Below are 12917 nucleotides of genomic sequence, written 5' to 3'. Positions count from 1 at the left end.
TATTTCTAAGTTCTAGGGGACTGATAACCATAGATGTTAAGTCCCACAGTGCTCAGAGACATTTTTTTTATATCACCTGCGTAGGCCGTGGCTGAAAAATTCATTAAAAGAATCTCGATGATAGTCTGTTTCTCAGAAAGCGTTTAGACATGCAAAGATCCCAAATGCCATTTTCTGTATTGATAGTGATGGTAGTGGTGACGACGATGCTGTTTAAAAACGTGGTCATCCGCTCCCTTTCTGGATATCAACACACGCATCTCGTGGTTTGAACGATTTTTGTGCTTGTAGGCGTAATAGGCGCAACGATTCACCAGGGAAACACATGTTAGCAGTTTTATTCATAATTTCTAGACAGGCATGTCATTTACCACTGATATATTCAATTTACAACTTATTTCGTCAAGTCCACTAATGGTTTGAAGCAATTTTCTTATTATTAAATGTGAATGAGTGTTTAATTGATAATTACATTCACTCAGAGCTCACTGGGTTCATCCCCTCTTCACGTACGAGGCCTGGCACTTCAAATTTTAAATGCGTGTGGTATTGTTGCCCTTGTCATTTTAGATCATGGGCAAGTCTCTAGCCAAGCTGAGTGTTACCCTTATGTCAGCATATGAACTACGTGTAAAGATTTTCCGCAAGCTTCACATATTATTTGATCATCCCATCCACCTACCTCCAGAGCAGAAAACTGTGTCATTGGTCAGTGACCTATTTTTAACAATAGGTGTGCATGATTTCTTTCTATCTGTGACTGGTGTGAGGTTCACTACGACTGGATGGTCTATTTACTTAAACGCAGTTCATTTTTTACCACCTTACGACCATTCGTCTTCCCACAGACAGTGAGACGATAGCCTGAAGTGGGAAGACACAGGTTGTCTTATTGGCTACATTATTTCTTTACGGGAAGATAGGAAGCGTTTGAGACGTGCTCAAAAAAAAAAAAAATGCTGAAACTTAGGTGGATTGATAAGTAATGAAGAGGTTCTACGTCTACATCCACATCCACACTCCGCAACCCACCTTATGGTGTGTGGTGGAGGATACTTCGTGCACCAGCGTCACTTCCTCCTTTTCCTGTTCCTCTCGCGTACGGTTCGCGGGAAGAACGATTGTTCGTAAGTTTCTGTGTGAGCTCGAATCTCTGTGATGTTATCTTCTTGGCATTTTCGCGAGATACATATAGAAGGAACAATATGCTGGTTCGCTCTTCTACGAATGAACGCTCTCTATACGCTAACAACAGACCGTAACGTGATGCAGAACCCCTCTCTAGTAGCGTCTGCGCTGAAGCTGCCTAAGCGACTCCGTGCTTACTAAATTGGTTCAAATGGCTCTGAGCACTATGGAACTTAACATACGTGTTCATCAGTCCTCTAGAATTTAGAACTACTTAAACCTAAGTAACCTAAGGACATCACACACATCCATGCCCGAGGCAGGACTCGAACCTGCGACCGTAGCGGTCACGCGGTTCCAGACTGAAGCGCCTAGAACCGCACGGCCACACCGGCCGGCTAGTGCTTACAAAATGAACCTATAACGAAAGGTGCTGGTTTTCTTTGGATCTTCTCAGTTACTTCTATTAGTCATACATGTCGCGGAACCCAGACTGATGAACAATATTCAAGTACTAGTCGAACGAGTGCCTTGTTAGCTTTTTCCTTTGTTGATGGAACTACATTTCTTGCGGATTCGTCCGATGAGTATCAGTCTAGCAACTGCCTTACTCGCGTGTAATTGTATGTGGTCGTTCCAATTCAAACCACTCCGTACGCATAGTCATAGATACACTACTGGCCATTAAAACTGCTGCACCACGAAGATAAAGTGATACAGACGCGAAATTTAACCGACAGGAAGAAGATGCTGTGATATGCAAATGATTAGCTTTACAGAGCATTCACACAAGGTTGGCGCCGGTGGCGACACCTACAACGTGCTGACATGAGGAAAGTTACCAACCGATTTCGCATACACAAACAGCAGTTGACCGGCGTTACCTGGTGAAACGTTGTCGTGATGCCTCGTGTAAGGAGGAGAAATGCGTACCATCAGGATTCCGACTTCGATGAAGGTCGGATTGTATCCTATCGCGATTGCGGTTTATCGTATAGCGACATTGCTGCTCGCGTTGGTCGAGATCCAATGACTGTTAGCAGAATATGGATTCGGTGGGTTCAGGAAGGTAATACAGAACGCCGTGCTGGATCCTAACGGCCTCGTATCACTAGTAGTCGAGATGACATGCATCTTATCCACATGGCTGTAACGGATCGTGCAGCCACGTCTCGATCCCTGAGTCAACAGATGGGGACGTTTGCACGACAACAACTATCTGCACTAACAGTTCCACGACGTTTGCAGCAGCATGGACTATCAGCTCGGAGACCATGGCTGCGGTTACCCTTGCCGCTGCATCACAGACAGGAGCGCCTGCGATTGTGTACTCAACGACGAACCTGGGTACACGAATGGCAAAACGTCATTTTTTCGGTTGAATCGAGGGGCTGTTTCCAGCATCATGATGGTCGCATCCGTGTTTGGCGACATCGCGGTGAACGCACATTGGAAGCGTGTTTTCGTGATCGCTATACTGGCGTATCACCCGGTGTCATGGTATGGGGTACCATTAGTTACACATCTCGGTCAAAAAAAATTCAAATGTGTATGAAATCTTATGGGACATAACTTCTAAGGTCATTAGTCCCTAAGCTTACACACTACTTAACCTAAATTATCTTGAAGACAAACACATACACCCATGCCCGAGGGAGGACTCGAACCTCCGCGTCTCGGTCACCTCTTGTTCGCATTGACGGCACTTTGAACAGTGAATGTTACATTTCACATGTGTTGCGACACGTGGCTCTACCCTTCATTCGATCCCTGCGGCCGGCTGGGGTGGCCGAGCGGTTCTAGGCGCTACAGCCTGGAACCACGCGACCGCTACGGTTGCAGGTTCGAATCCTGCCTCGGGCATGGATGTGTGTGCTGTCCTTAGGTTAGTTAGGTTTAAATAGTTCTAAGTTCTCGGGGACTGATGACCTTAGAAGTTAAGTCCCATAGTGCTCAGAGCCATTTTGTACCGATCCCTGCGAAACCCTACATTTCAGCAGGATAATGCACGACCTCATGTTGCAGGTCCAGTACAGGCCTTTCTGGATACAGAAAATGTTTGACTGCTGCCCTGGCCAGCACATTCTCCAGATCTCTCACCAACTGAAAACGTCTGGTCAATGGTGGCCGGGCAATTGGCTCGTCACAATACGCCAGTCACTACTCTTGATGAACTGTGGTATGCATGGGCAGCTGTACCTGTACACGCCATCCAAGCTCTGTTTTGACTTAATGCCCAGGCGTATCAAGGCCGTTATTACGGCCAGAGGTGGTTGTTATGGGTACTGATTTTTCAGGATCTATGCACCCAAATTGCATGAAAATGTTATCACGTGTCAGTTCTAGTATAATATATTTGTCCAATGAATACCTGTTTATCATCTGCATTTCTTCTTGGTGTAGCAATTGTAATGGCCAGTAGCGTATTTTATGGAAGTATTCGTACGGAATGATTGTTCTGCAATTTTGTAATCATACAGTAATGAGTTTTTCTGTCTGTGTATTCGCAATGCGTTGTATTTGTTCATGCTGAGGACCAGTTGCCACTATGTGTACCAGGCATCTGTTCGAAGACCTTTCTTGAAAATGCCAATGAACTGTGCATTTTTACAATCCTTAACAACACTTCGCTCCTCTTGAGCACTACGGTACGTTGCTGCTAGAAGAGGGGCAAGTTGTTTCCCACACTCTGTGTAGACTCGAACTGGTATTCCATCAAACGGGGCGTGAGTCGTGCTTGGGTAGCTCAGATAGTAGAGCACTTGCCCGCGAAAGGCAAAGATTCCGAATTCGAGCCTCGGTCCGCCACACAGTTTTAGTCTGCCAGCAAGTTTCATATAAGCGCACACTCCGCTGCAGATTGAAAATCTCATTCTGGAAACATCCCCCAGGCTGTGGCTAAGTCATGTCTCCGCAATATCCTTTCTTCCAGGAGTGTTAAATCTGCAAGGTTCGCAGGAGAGCTTCTGTTAAGTTTGGAAAGTAGGAGGCGAGGTACTGGCGGAAGTAAAGCTGTGAAGCTGTGAGGACTGTGTGTGAGTCGTGCTTGAGTAGCTCAAATGGTAGAGCACTTGCCCGCAAAAGGCAAAGATCCCGAGTTCGAGTCTCGGTCCGGCACATAATCTACCAGGAAGTTTCATGTCAGCGCTCGCTCCGCTGCAGAGTGAAAATCTCATTCTGGTATCCCATCCGTTCCATTGGCCTTTCCTGTGCAGAGTGATTTTAGTCTCTTTCCTACTCCTTGGTCACACATTTCGGTATCTGTCATTCCGTGGTTCGTGCGACGATTTAGGGGAAGAACTACAGTGTAATCTTCCTCTGTGAAACAGCTTCGGAAAAAAAACGATTAGTATTTCGGCCTTTACTGTATCAGTCTCTGTTTCAGTGCCACCACGGTCAGTGTGTCTGGACAGATCACTTCTCCGTAGAATCGGCGAGGAGAGGAACATGTGAACAACACTGACATGAAGAAGGGACAGAATGGTTGGACATGTATTACATCAAGGGACAACTTGCGGGGTACTAGAGGGAGCTGTAGATGCTAAAAACTCTAGAGGAAGACAGATACTGAGATATACCCAAGAAATAATTGGGGAGATTGGGTGGAGGTGTTGCTGTGAGATGAACAGGTCGGCACTGGGGATGTGAGGGACCGCAGCCATATGAGACCAGTCTGAAGGCTGATGAGAAAAAAAGTGTATACCTAGTTTTCAGTCTCTCTTTGCCTTGCTTTAGAACTGCTTTAATGCGTCTTAGACAGTTTGAATATTTTTTTCTGTACAGCAGGGCTTCCCAACCTTTTCACCTGGCGCACCCCTTCTGCAGTCGAAAATCCATAGCGGACCCCTAGTCAGTCAAGAGCACAGTAACTTTAAATTTCAGAGCTAAAGCCATGGGAACTGAAAAGCTTCTTAATGTAAGTGCCATGTTCTCAATGACCCCCCCCCCCCTTGATGTATCAATAGTCTTTGGTTTAGAGATGAATGAAAAAATTTGAAGGTCAAAAATCGACTTATGAAATAGGTAGTGCAGTAACAAAGCAAGTTTAACATTTAATGATGCCTGGGGCCGCAAACGTGCCAGCGAGCGCTGTGATTGGTCGACAAAGCTCGCTCCGCTCATGCGTAAAAGGTTTCAGCGCATCTAGCGCCGTGAGCCGGCGCACAAACGACCCCCGTATTGTTGCGAAACAGTCGATCAGAGAAGCCGCATTCTCAGGCACTAAACTGTGTATGCGTTCCCATTTAGGAACCGCAAAGGCTGCTTGGGAATACGACCTGAAGTAAAAGTACACATGTTTTTCACACGAAAAGAAGTGATGAATTTGTTCACATTTTCATTCAATAATTTTATTCATTATTTTACACGATTTGGTGAAAGGTGGCCGCGGACTACACGTTGGAAAACCCTGCTGTACAGGACACATTTATTCTAAAGATTTCAGTGGACTAAGAAAGTCTGAACAGACGACTTTCTTTCCACTGGGATGGCGCTCACCTGCTCCATTGCCTTCAATACTCCTTACCCTTGGAAGGTTGTGACTTCTTCTGGGATGCGAAGTACTCAGGCGTTACTAACGAAGACAGATAAACAGCTGAGCGTGTAGCGCTGCTTACACCTTCCGTGAGTCTAATGATTAAATCTTGATATAGTCTCAAAATTAAGGAGAAAGCTTTTAAAACTGTAGTCTGAAGTTCGAAATTTCCTACACTCTATCAAGTTTAAAATGACGCCAAGGTGGCAGTTTGTTCCGTCCCTGGCTTCTTATCATGAGATCTGAAACACTGCCACGTTATTGGACTTGCCCTCAAGATATCCCGTCAGCTCTATAACCAATATGGAGAGTGTTAAGATGTATAGTATTTGTGTTATGCAGTAAGGCCAACGGCCTTGCCGCAGTGGTAACATCGGTTCCCGTCAGATCACAGAAGTTAAGCGCTGTCGGGCTTGGCTAACACTTGGATGGGTTACCATCCGGGCCTGCCGGGTGCTGTTGGCAAACGGGGTGCACTCAGCCCTTGCCAGGGCAATTGAGGAGCTACCTGACTGAAAAGTAGCGGTCCCGGCTCCGTAAACTGACAATGGCCGGGAGAATTGTGTGCTGACCACATGCCCCTCCATATCTGCATCCGGTGATGCGTAAGGGGTGAGTACGACACGGCGACCGGTCGGGTGTGACACGATGACCGGTGGGTACCTTTGGACCATCTAGGCCTGTTCAGTAGTGTTTCTTTGTGTGATTGTTATGCAGCATGAAAGAGACCCTAACTGTAACACGCCTAAGTGTTTCGGAAGGTTTTGTGTTTCGTCATTGCAACCGTTGTACTGCAGATAAGTACAGTATTTTAAAAAAGCCCAGAGTCTTGCGTTTTATAATCTTATGCACGATTCGAATACAAAATACTGACTAGTGAGTGTACTCATGAAGGTCTAAAATGTCGTCAGTCAGATATAAGAAAAACATCGTCTTTCTAGGGATGACGCTCATACGAGTAGTAAACTGATTGCCAGTGGGTGTGGCGTGTTTATCGGTTACGCACAACGATATATGTGTTTACAACGTCTTACGAAATACGGACTGTGGCTGGCATAATGTCCACTTATCGGCAGTTCCAAAACACGGTGGGCGTAGGCCATTCCTTGGTCGGATTTTAAGTCACAGAAACCAACGCAGAAGTAGGCTCCATACCGAGACGCTTATGTTGTTCACGTTTAAGATTTGAAAACCTGTACGCACAATTGAACATTTATCCCAGTATACTAGGATCTGAGGTTTCAGATTATGAACTAGGCCAGTGAAACTGATTGCCGTCAGCATGATAAACCGTCATGCTTCCAACATCATGATTGTAGCGTCATGGTTTGAACTAGAATGTTAGTTACATCTTAGCAGTGTCGTTTTTAGAGAGGAAAGGGACGGTCATACAACTTGTAAAGGTGTCTTAAATCGAATTCGTTGTCTTGAAGTTAGTTACTCGCTCGTGGTAATTGAGGCTAAAATTTAATTTCAGATTATTTGCAACTTACACAATCGGTGTACGGTCTATGGTCTCAAGATAAAATCCTTCTACGCTTTACATTCTTGTTTAGTGTTCTTGTAACTTAATGCAAGGGTTTGAAATATGCTACATACAGACGAAAGGTATTGCTTGTGTAAATTATCTATTTACAACAGAAAATTTAAAAAGTGTGTCTGCAGCATTATAAAAATCATTCCCAGTGTTAACTTCGTTCAACTCTTATAGTTTGCCAGGATTCAGTTCCAAGGGAAATACCGCTGAGAGCCTCAAAATTCTTCACACGGCCCACAAAGGTATTTTACATAATACTTTAAAGGAACCTGAACTCTATATTCATGTATTGTGTCTTCTTAATGAGCAATTAGATTTTAGAGTGCCGTTTTTCTTCCATTTTTTTATAAAAAGTTGCTCTAAAACTCCCAGCTCTTCTCGTTTATTGGTTGTCAATTAGTTTCTTAATACATATATGAGACTATTTTATCACTTGTCTTTTTACCTATTACGTGTTTTAAGCAAGCTTATATTAGCTTTGTATTTTACATACATTTTACTTCCTTTTTTCTTCCCACATATTTCTCTCCTAGCTCTTTTTACTTTTGAACGATTTTTTCTTGTAAGACAAAAAACTTTTATCATTCAGAATAACGTTTTAGGTGTATTCTTTTGATTATGCACGTTGTATAAAGTCGAGTCTGCCCATAATTTACGACTTTTATGCCACCGGTTAATCAAATTTTAAGAAGCCTATCCCTTACCCTTAATTTCCTTTATAGATTACACTTACTCCATGCCCGCACTGACAAACATACCTTACTGTAATTTGGCTCATATATTTTTATTCTCTTTTACTACAATTAGAGCAACAGTTGCTTACTCGTAACTTTTTATGCACGCTGAAAGAAGGCAATAAATTAACAAGATATTTGGCCCTACAGACATTTCGTGGGTTACGAATAAATAAATATTAATCTACGGTCCGCAGATCGTGGTCGTACGGTCGCGTTCTCGCTTCCCGCGCCCGGATTCCCGGGTTCTATTCCCGGCGGGGTCAGGGATTTTCTCTGCCTCGTGATGACTGGGTGTTGTATGATAGGTTAGTTAGGTTTATGTAGCTCTAAGTTCTAGGGAACTGATGACCATAGATGTTCAGTCCCATAGTGCTCAGAGCCATTTGAACTACTAATCTACGCCACCGATAAGTGCACTTTCAGAGTACTACGTAAATAAGGGGTCCATTTTCTCACACCTTCTGCTGTTTATTGTTTAAAATATATCAATATTTAAAATATTTTTTATATCTGTGACAACATTTACATTATTTCCTTCGGATTATATTATTTTATTTTAGAAGTTTCTTATGTAGAGAATTTTAGCGTTCTGTGTTAGCTATTACACTGTATGTAACTTATTGTAGCATCTAATGGCACTACGCTGTCTTTTAACTGCACAGTGATTTTACTGTTGTCAACTTTGTCGTTCTTGGGTGGGGTGGCAATAGTAAGGGCATCCGGCTACCCCATAGATTAACCACACCAAATCTGTTGCTAACCATGCCGACGCTGCGCAGATGAGGGGCACAGGCACAAGAAACCGAAAATCCCCTCTTAGTGCAAACTGGTACTGGTCCCACACATTTGTGAACAATCTCCTCTGTAGATTACCCTGTTTCCTGCAAGTGAACCAAAGTTTGTCAACTGCCTGACCTACGTACGAGTTTAGATTAGATTAGATTGACTTTCATTCCAATTGATCCGTAGTGAGGAGGTCCTCCAGGATGTGGAACATGTCAGAAAAACAACAATACATGGCAGTCTCTATGATCAGTTAGTTCAATACTTAGTTAGTTAGGTACATGTTCCATAGATCATTTGAACGATTTTTTATCAAAATGGTACGGAACGAGTCAGCTTACAGGACAATTCTAAATGACTAGTATTAACATTAATGAACATATTATTATTTTAGTCCTGCTGGTGCATCCTTGAAAACAAGGATTTTTTTTACTGGATACCAGGTTTTAAGTAGAAATTCGTCAGTGGAATAGAAGTAGTTGTCCAGGTGAAATGATTTTGAGTTAGATTCAAAACTTGCTTCGATACCTGTCAGACATTTTATGTTATAAAGCAAATGATCGAAGATTTTTGTTACTGCATACTGAACTCCTTTCCGCGCCACTGACAGCTTTAATAATAGGTAACAGAGGTCATTCTTCTCTCCAGTGTTGTAGGTATGGACATCACTGTTCTTCTTAAATTACGATGGCTTTATGTTCTTTCTAAGTCGTGAGGCACCCCACAAAATTATTCCATAAGACACTATTGAATGCTAATATGCAAAACATGTCAGAAAGTTAATTCCTTTGCTTCCGAGATTAGCAGTCATACGAAGAGCAAAAGTATCTGAACATAATTGTTGGTGAAGCTCAGTAAAAGCCTTCTTCCTGTTCTAGTTTTCATCAAAATTTACACACAAGAATTTGGAGCGTTCTACTCTGTTTACTGATTCCTGCTCATGTGCTACATCATTTATTGGTATGACGCTATTTGTTATACTGAATTAAATGTAGTGTGTTTTTTTCACTTTTTAGGAAGAGTTCCTTTTCCGAGGACCACTTTATAATTCTTTGGAAAATATCATTTACATCTCTTCTGTTGCTTTCTCTCTAATGGGGTTTATTATAACAGTGGTATCGTCTGCAAAAAGCACCAATACCGTCTGTTGAATGTTAAGTGGTAGTCATTCACGTATCATATGACGAATAGGAATGGACAGAAAATTGAATACTGTAGCGTTCCCTTTGTGGTTTCTCAACAGTTACTAAAAGTTTCTACGCTTCCGACATTGTTTGAATTATGGAGCACAGCATTTAGCATTCTGCTTGTTAAGTGTGATTCAAACCAGGTGTCCGTAAAGATATCAATTCCACAAAACTTCATTTTTTTTCTAAGAGAGTAATGTGATCTGTCAAACGCCTTGGAACGATCACAAAAAATACCAGCTGGCGACAATTTATTATTTAGGGTTTTTACTATTTTATGAGTGAAGGAATACATAGGATTCTCTCTTGAGTAACTCTTCTCGTATCCATACTGTGATATGCTAAGTAAATCTTTCCACTGTTTCCATTTCATATCCGTATATACTATATGAGCTTGGTGACATACAGTTTTACATATCAGTACATTGAGGACGAGTATGAGACCAGAGGGCAACGACATCCCCCTCGTTGGCTGGCTGGCTGCCGAGACTCCTCTTCATCCGAGAGATAAGCTGTCGGCCGCGAAACACTACACAAGCGCCACGCTGTCTCGTACCAAGGCAGCAACTGTATACCTGCAGCCGAAGTATGCTGTAAGCTTCCCAATCATACGCTCAACACGTTCAGGGTAACTTAAGTGTTGTTCCTTGACGTCTAGGTGGGCCGTTCCCATACTCCGAAATCACCTGCGTGTGATCGTATCTGTATTGCCAGGCCAGGCGTTAAAGCACCCTGAAGTTAGAACACATCCGCATGGTAACTGTAAGCCAGCGTCTCAACTTTAACCGCCTAAGAAGAGATAAGTTTCGAAATAAAGCACAGGCGTCTAGCGAGCGCCGGCACGTGATGTACGGTCACGTTGAGGCGCCGCGACGCCCGGCGTCGGCGTCGGCGTCGAGGGCCCGGGGTCAAAGGGCATCGAAGGCCGAGGAGATGATGCCCTTTAGAGGAAAACTGCCGTCCACAAGATAAACGTGGAGTTCAACGGGCGTTCCAGCCCTGTTGCACAAGCCCTAATATCTGTCCTACTCCGCAGTAGAAATCAACTGCCCACTGCGTTTGTTTTTCAGCTTAACAGCTATGAAAGAGCGAGATTTTTTGGCACGGAATAGTACTGAATCTCTGACACGCATGAAGCAAGTCTGCCGTGCACTTCTTTAAGAAATAGTCGCTTTTATTTTCTTTTTTTTATCATTGCAAAGATTCCGAGAAGTCATTCAGACATATTGAAACGACTCAATGGAGTCGCTCCGTAAAGCTATTGCCCGTGACGGTGTGTCACGGACACCTTCCCTGTCTTATTTCACTGATTTTTTCTTGCACTCCTTCTGGGATGATGATGAGGAGGAGGATGTTTGGTTAGTGGGGCGCTCAACTGCAAGGTCATCAGCGCCCGTACAAAGTTCCAATTTTTACACCATTTTCGTATCACAATACAATATAGTCACTCTCACGAATGACGACGATGATTAAATGATGAGAACAACACAAACACCCACTCCCCGGGCAGAGAAAATCCCCAACCTGGCAGGGAATCGAAACCGGAACTCCGTGATCCAGAGGCAGCAACGCTAGCCCCTAGTCCACGAGCTCAAGGAGGCTGAGCAAGACGCATTAGATAACATTGTACATGTTTGACGCCAGTGTATGTTGCCGTTTGTGACGTTACCCAATGATCAAGTTAAAATTTCATGTTATGATTAAATTCTGTAGATATATATTCCCTGAGTGTTAGGGCGTATGTATGGCTTGAGAATGAATCATTAGTTTGTTACTTCTAATCCGTCTAGATGGCAAAAATGTTTATTCACATGACCGGTTTCCGTTCCTATAGAACCACCTTCACATGTGAAACGATAATTATACTAATTCACTATTGTACAAACGTAAAACTTTTTTCATCCTACCGATCAACATCAAATGTACCAGAACGTACCTGCAATTTCGGTTACAGGAGTAACCCGTCCACACACAGCAACCATCACATGCTGCGTCACATAAAATTGGTTGGCAGAATGCACGTCATTTATATTAATTATAAAACTCTTACCGACAGGTGGCGTCTGGTACGTTTCATACATTATATATGCACATACTGTATTAAGTAGAATTTTGTAATTTACTTTTATCTCTAAAAATACTTAATTAAAATCTGTAGAAGTCAAGGTTATAATCTGTACGGCTCGCGGCACAACACCGAAATAGCGTGAGCCACGGAATCAGACCATGGAGGAAAACAAGTCTACACCAGTGCCATGAATATAGAAATCGCCCTTAGTTTTGGATCGTACAAAAATGATAATTATATTGTGTATTTTAACCTTGACATCTACAGATTTTAATTAAGTATTTTTAGAGATAAAAGTAAATCACAAAAATCTACTTAATACAGTATGTGCATATGTAATGTAACAACTGTACCAGATGCCACCTTTCGGTAAGAGTTTTATAATTAATATAAATGACATTCATTCTGCCAACCAATTTTTTGTGACGCAGCATGTGAAGGTTGCTGTGTGTGGACGGGTTACTCCTGTAACCGAAATTGTACGTACGTTCTGGTACATTTGATGTTGATCGGTAGGATGAAAAAAGTTTTGCATTTGTACAATAGTTAATTAGTAGCATTATCGTTTCAGATCTGACGATAGCTCTAGAGGAACCGAAACCGGTCATGTGAATAAACATTTTTGCAATCAAGACGGATTATACGAGCATTGTATAACCAGTGATTGCGGAATCCCATAAGACATTATGTCTGTTTTTGCAATGATTCGTTTATTGTGTGTTCTGAAGTTATTGGTAGCCTTAATTAGCAGTGGTTGTGGATACAGAGTCGTCTGCCCAGAGCAGAAGGGGAGCTGCTGGTTTCTGCTCTGTTGCAGGACGACCAACTTCAGTCTCTCAGTCTATCCGCTCTGGACAGAGAGGTCTACACCTTTCAAGCTTCGGGTGTTATCGTCAGGTTGGTCTAGGAAGCTTTGCCTCTGACAAGTTCCGGCGTTGGGTGG

General features: G+C 43.0%; 1 pseudogene; it reads left to right on the top strand.

Moving 5' to 3' along the window:
- Nucleotides 1–6008: 6008 nt before the first annotated feature.
- Nucleotides 6009–6127, top strand: LOC126417318 (5S ribosomal RNA; annotated as a pseudogene).
- The last annotated feature ends 6790 nt before the right edge of the window (nt 6128–12917 follow it).

Source organism: Schistocerca serialis, chromosome 8 (genome assembly GCF_023864345.2).
Source record: "Schistocerca serialis cubense isolate TAMUIC-IGC-003099 chromosome 8, iqSchSeri2.2, whole genome shotgun sequence".
Lineage (NCBI taxonomy): Eukaryota > Metazoa > Arthropoda > Insecta > Orthoptera > Acrididae > Schistocerca > Schistocerca serialis.
The sequence above is the reverse complement of the archived record's forward strand: the minus strand, read 5'-3'. Positions and strand labels throughout refer to the sequence as shown.